Source organism: Populus nigra, chromosome 1 (assembly GCF_951802175.1).
Source record: "Populus nigra chromosome 1, ddPopNigr1.1, whole genome shotgun sequence".
Lineage (NCBI taxonomy): Eukaryota > Viridiplantae > Streptophyta > Magnoliopsida > Malpighiales > Salicaceae > Populus > Populus nigra.
In genome coordinates this window covers 23,371,801-23,378,589 of record NC_084852.1, presented here as the reverse complement: position 1 = coordinate 23,378,589, position 6,789 = coordinate 23,371,801, and the positions used below count along the sequence as shown (strand labels likewise).

General features: G+C 36.2%; 1 long non-coding RNA gene and 1 pseudogene across 1 annotated transcript; one reads left to right on the top strand and one right to left on the bottom strand.

The window, feature by feature from the left end:
• The first annotated feature begins 900 nt into the window (after window positions 1-900).
• LOC133678198 (glucan endo-1,3-beta-glucosidase-like) lies at window positions 901-3,621 on the top strand (annotated as a pseudogene).
• A 209-nt stretch (window positions 3,622-3,830) lies between these two features.
• On the bottom strand, window positions 3,831-6,000 carry LOC133702502 (uncharacterized). The gene is made up of 3 exons (XR_009843748.1): window positions 5,554-6,000; window positions 4,299-4,359; window positions 3,831-4,207 (listed from the first exon to the last, which is right to left on the bottom strand). It is a non-coding gene; the product is annotated as an uncharacterized LOC133702502 (long non-coding RNA).
• Between the last annotated feature and the right edge of the window lie 789 nt (window positions 6,001-6,789).

Below are 6,789 nucleotides of genomic sequence, written 5' to 3'. Positions count from 1 at the left end.
ACTGAATAGGAAAAAAAATTACGGGTTAACCCAGAATTAGCTGGGTTAACTCGTCAAACCCGGAATCCGTATCATAAAAGTTTGATAACTAAATAAAAAAAATTTAACATTACAAACTAAATTAAACAAAAAAATTAATTAAAAATAAAAACCAGAAAAAAAAATCTGGGTTAACTCGTCAAACCCGGAACTTGTGTCATGAAAGTTTGATAACTAAATAGAAAAAAATTTAACATTAACAAAAAAAAATATTCATTAAAAAAACAAAGAAAAAAAACAACTTGAAAAAAACAAAGCAAAAGGCAGAAAAAGAAAAGAAAAAAATGCTTAAAAAAACAAAGCAAAACAAAAAAAAAACAGCTCAGTATTTCACTATGGACTGCACTCGAAAAAATAATTAATTAAAAAGAAAATCAGAAAAAAAAATCTGGGTTAACCCGTCAAACCCAGAACCCATATCATGAAAGTTTGATAACTAAATAGACAAAAATTTAATATTAACAAAAAAAAAATTAAACAAAATGATATTCATTAAAATAAATAAAAAATTAACTTTGAAAAAAATAAAAAAAAAAACTGCTAAGTGTTTTTTTGTATACTACACTGTAATTCACAGTAAAACACTAATCATTTTTAACTATTGCTATAATAATTATAATATAATAGATGCAAAGGTAGAAAGTGATGATGACAAACTGGATGATCAAGAAAAAACTCACTCAAGAAGGAAGAAGATTAAAATGATCGCCTCTGTCTCTCTCTGTATGCTGAGAAGCAGGGGAAGAGTTAGAAACTACCACAAAGATTTTATATCAACATCAAAGAGAATCTTTTAGGGTTACTTTTTCTTTTCTTTTCTTGTTTTTCCCATGGGTTTCTTTATAGTAAAAAAAAACTACCATGGCTACCATTTCCCTGTTGTTTGATGGATTCTTGGTGTCTGGCCTAGAAGCTGTGACTGGTACAAAACGCGCCCAAGCTCTTTACATTGTATACATAGCATATATCATGACTGTAAGTATATGTGTGTGTAACTCTGAGCTATTGTTTGCACTATTGTTTGCATATATAGTACATATAACATTCTTTTTCTTATTATTTCAGTTTTCACGTTTTTCCTTTTGCTTGTGCGTTGGCCTCTTTGCTTACCTGGTTCGGTTGCTTAGGTTTTGTTTGCTTTTAGGGTTTTTTCTTTTTTCTCGCTTTTGGGTCTTGTTTGGAGACTTTTTTTTTTTCTCCATGAGCATCAGTTGATCTTTTTACTTTTTTAGTTCTCTTAATAATTCTGTCGTTTTTTCATCACTGATTTTCTTTCTAAGATGTAATCCAACTTTGTTTCCTACTCGAACAAGCTGGTGTGCACAATCTGTAGGTGTCTGCAACGGACGGTTAGGAAATGACCTACCTTCTGAACAAGAAGTTGTAGATTTTTATAGAAGCAATGGCATTGGCAGAATGTGAATCTATGATCCAAATTAAGCAACCCTCCAGGCTCTTAGAGGTTCAAACAATATCGAGCTTACCCTTGGCGTTCCTAATGAAAACCTTCGGGCGTTTGCTGATGCCTCATGAGTTGCAAACATTTGGGTTGAAGCCAGTATTATAGCCTACTCACCCGACCGACGTCGAGTTTCGATAAGTTTCAGTCGGCAAGGAAGTCAAGCCTGGTGATGCGGCAGCTCAATTTGTTCTAACTGCAATGAAAAACATCTATAATTCCAGAGCATCTGCTAATTTAAACATTAAAGTTTCTACTTCAATAGAGAGCAATCTTTGTTAGGCGCTTCTTATCCTCCATCAGCAGGTGCATATATATACTACTACTGTACTAGTGCAGGTCCATACATTTTCCCAACAGTCTAATTCCTATCAAGCACCAGGGAACCACTTCTTGCCAATCTGTACACGTACCTCAGCTATATTGATAACCCTCAACATGTCGGTCTAGGCTATGCCTTGCTTGACTGAGTAGGATCTACAGTGCAAGATGGAGGCTTGAATTACCATAATCTTTTTGATGCATCGCTGGATGCCCTCTACTCAGCTGCACTTAGAGAGCAGGTGGTTCCAACGTGGAGATAGTTGTATCGGAGACTGGCTGGCCGTCGATGAGGCATGATGCAGCTACGATTAGTCACGACGATCAATTGAGACTAGTTAATTGTTTGCCGTGTTTGATGAAAACCAGAAGGGTGGAGCTGAAACTGGGAGACATTGTGGCTCTTTTTCCCCAATAAACAGCCCAAGTACCAGCTCCACTTTTCTTACAAGAGTTCTGATTTCAGTTTTTATTTTTTTAATTAATTATGTTTTTAAGGCATTTTTAACTTCATTTTAGCGTGCCTTGTTCCGCTCATGGTTTTACTACCACATAATTGTGGTTTGTTATTTCATTTACAAGAATTTTTATTATGTTTTAGTAACAAACTAAATAAGATGCTCTTGATCATGGAATTTTTATCTTGATCAAGGGATGCCTTTATTTGTTTTGTTGTTTTAGATTCATAAACAAATTTATTCCGGTGATTTAGATCAATGGTAATTCCTGTAATTTCCTAGAGTTGGCAGTGCTACTGTTTTTTATTTTACTTTTCATACAGGAGCATTGCATTCGGCGGCCCTTTCCTGTTCTGTTAGGTGTTAATATTTCCTATGTCGTATACCCTTAATCTATACATATACATGTGTATATATAGCTACTGATTAACCCTAGGAAACACTTGGATGCTACTTGTTTATACTATAAACTGCTCATGGGCCAATGCTTTGGTATGAGCTCCTATAAAACTTGTTAGTTTTAACATTTTACATTTTGATTGTAATTTTTAACAACTTTGTCTGGTCTTTCTGATCTTCTGTTTGGTTTTTCCTCCTGGAAGTTGCTTTTTCAATTTCTAATAATATTGTTTCTGTGACATGAGTATTTGTCAGGGACGAATAGCGTTGATGATCGAAGAGTTACTACAAATGTGCGCTTAACAGATCAAGCTGGCAATCCAATATGCCAGAATAGTTATCCTCCGAGAGCAATCAATCAAGTGGGCAGAGAAGTTGTGAACGCCACATCTGAGACTAATTAATAGTCGTGGCCCAAGCCTTAATAATCTTCAAAATTCTGCAAGAGCATATGATCCATGACGGATAATCCGAAGCGAGATTGTCCAAATAGAAGCAGAAGATCAATTCACTGGGGAGACAGAGATGATTTTTAGGAAATTAGAGAAAGAAAAGCTTTGGTAATTACTGGTATCGCTCATGCAATTGTCTGTACATCGATCCAGGCTAAACTTATTGACAGTCTATTAATTTTTTATGAGACCATGCAATTCTCTTCTTTATTATGTTACTGCAAGAATGGTGATCCAAGCTAAAAGATGATATATATATACTTGGCACTTGCAGCTTAGATTTTGAAAACATCAGGTCGATGCCATAGAAAAATTAATAGTATTATGGATCCTGGAAATTAAGCCACCAAAGAATCTTCTCTTACAGGGTGATTCCATGGTTCTGTTTTTCGGTGGCTGAAAATACTGCTTTGGTGAAATCCTGTTGATTACATTATTAGTACATTAACTTATGTTTTTTCTCAATTGAGTATATAGACTTTAATTTTCTTCATTTGAGTACAACGACTTTTCTAAAACTTCCAATCAACTACTTCCATTGATTGCTCCTTTCAGTCAGGATTTTTTTTTACTTTGGTGAGAAAATAGCTACGATGCTCGTTAACCCAAATCCATTACCATATTGTGTGACATTTTGGTGATGAACTGCATGATTTACATGGCATACATGATGATATTGTAAGATAGGCTAACATGTGGTACTAGCTCTAAATGTCTCCCAGTAATGTGGAGAATTTTATAGAAACAGTTAAAGTTATGCAGAAGAGGAAGCAAATCTTACAATCTAATGCGTAGGTTTCCAGGTAGCTGCATAAAACGGGATGATAAAAGCATGCAATATTGAAACAGCTCTGTGGACTATTCACTGGACCTTTCAGCCAGAGCATTGTATTCCTCTCTCAGGCTGTTGTATTTGTCACTCAAGCTCTTGAAAACTTCTTTTTTATCCTCTAAAGCATCCTTCCTTTTCTTCTCCAGATCAAGCTTCACTGAAACGATTTGACTCTTCAGCTCTTCAACCTTTCTGGTTTTCTCCTCATGCTGCTTCTGCAGTGCTTCCAGCCCAGAAAGATTTTTTCCTATATTTCCAAGAAGATACTCTAATGTTACCAAATATTACAAACAGCAATTGCAAGGAAATTGAATTTTAAAAAGAAAAAAGAAGGGAACCTGAGAAGGAATTGCTTGAGGTGCCGCTGCTGCTGTCCATGCTCTAGAATTAAGTTAATTCCTGAAGGAACAAAATGAAAGAAATTTACTACTATTCGAAAAATACCAAGACATAAAATGTTCCCAAGCATTTGTCCCCCTATATATGTTCCTTAAATTAACTGTCTTCAATTATTTTCTCCATCATATCTGTAACATTGTTTCCTAACGCATGTACCTTCACAGCCCTGTCTCCATAAACTTTTCTGTCCAAGACCCACTTATTTAGTCAAAAACATCCTCGTTAAATGTGAATAAGTTAGATGGACATCCACAGGAAGATCTCACACTTTCTACTGGCTTTCTACAATTCGATCATGTGCCTGTTGTTTGTGTTTGGTTTTAAACCGTGCTATACCATGGTTATGGTGCCTGACGTTATATGTTCGCATGTATGTATGCATTAACCATTTCTTGACTTGTTCTTTCTGGTCTATTTGATGTCACCCCAGTTCCTGAACCATGTGTGCCCGAACTTATGCTTGCAAAACTAGAAAGAAGAAAGAAAAATAGCATTCTCTTTGAAATTTAATTAGAGAAAAACAACTCGATCCAAATCTTTCGTATACATTAAACTCAGGCTCGAGTCTTTCCCCGAGATGCATATCATTGATCAAATAACACTCAAACGCAGCTTTTTACAATGCTGCGATATACCATTTATGATATAGATGAGAATTAAACTCCCTTAGTCACACAAAGCAAATGATATGATCACTACTGCTTACTACTAATAAGTAATATGAAATCACATGTTAATGAAGGGACTGAATGTGCTAGTGTAGAAGTGAAGAAATCTCTCGTGGGGTGAGAAAAACAAAAAGGAAGCTACTATTATTGGATGGGCATCTCATTGATTCTTAAGACTTGGCCCATCTAGTGACCTAACTGGAGCATGTGAGCATGTCCCCAACGTGTTGAGACAGGATTCCCCTATTAGACACATAGCCCATTTATCACCCAAGGGCCTCCATTTGGAATCATCGTACGTAACAGATACACTAGCAAATTTATAAATTTTTTTTTAAAAAAAAAAAAGAGGAGGAGGAGAACAGAATTAGCTTACTCCATGCAGCTCTGAATGGCATTAGTTTAGAGGAGGATAGGGAGAAAATTTAGAAGGTAAAGAGAGTGTTTGATCTTTGGTTTTATACTTAGAGCTTCAAGATTTCAACAAACAGCGAAAAGCTTCTTCAATAATGTTGTATGGACTAACCTCGGAATTCACTGTGTTATATCAAGCAAGAACTGCACTCTTCTTGCTTTATGGTGGCCCCTTTACTGTGAAATCTGATATGGTGTGACCCCTGAGTGAACAGAACAACAACTTTATATACAAGCATGACTGATCATGGAAGGTATAGCTTGGTAGATCATGGGCAAGCAGAAAAGCAAATTCCAAAAACCATGACAGGAGGGCATCTTCCTCTGATGGAAACAAAATCATAGCTGTGGATTCTGGTGCGGATATTTGCCTGACCATTATTGTGAAAGTCTCTCTCACCCTCCTCACGAGCCTCTTACAGTGCCATCAAGATCAGACCATAGCGCTTGGAAGGGAAGGAACATGTGTTTCCATAAAGCTGGTATCATGCGCAAAGCAAAACAAAAGAGCAACTTCATTGTCCAGTAGCTAAAAGTTGCTTCTGTGATCACAAGAGTTAGCATGTCAGGTTCATAATATCTCCAAAAGAGTTATAAATAGATCAGAAAAATAGAAAAATTCTTAGCTTTCTTTTTTTCCAAGGTTTAAATGGATGCAGCCCATTGTCAAGTGCCTGTTATTCGGAAGAGGATGGGCTTGTCTCTTAAGACAGAAAAACAGAGCTGCAGCTATTATTTGGAATATATTGGGCCATGCTGTGAATTGCAATAATGGGTGTATGGAACTTTACTTCCTAAAACAAGACCATCACAGAAAATCTGGTTTTGATGCCGAATTTCCTATCTGTCTTTTCACGGTTGATTGGACACGCAGACACACACTTATTAGTGATTCTGGCAGGTGGGCTCAAGCTGGGTTGCATTCTTCTGGTTCATCACTGCCTAATTTGGATCTGACCCACTTGACCATCTGAGCTCTTCTTTTCTCCTTTCGGCCGATGCTTGCTTGATTTTTCTCTTTTCATATGATGGGAAGCCATTTTACCTGATTAAAAAGTATATATATATTGAAAGTTCCTTCTTCAAGAAATGTATCGAAAGTCCAATTTTACATTGCCAAGATAGTTTTTCATATGAGCATTTAATCGATCGATCGATCTTGGTGGAAACAGATGGACATAATTATCTGCAGTATAAAGTTGTTGAACCTCCATATCATACTATCAGTGGAAGGGATAGACTGGACAATTTCTTTCCCTGATTTTATTTTCTCATTCGAAAACTCTCGTTGACTGTTAGATGACACTGTAATTAACTAATTTACACAATTCGCCGGTAAAATTAAATT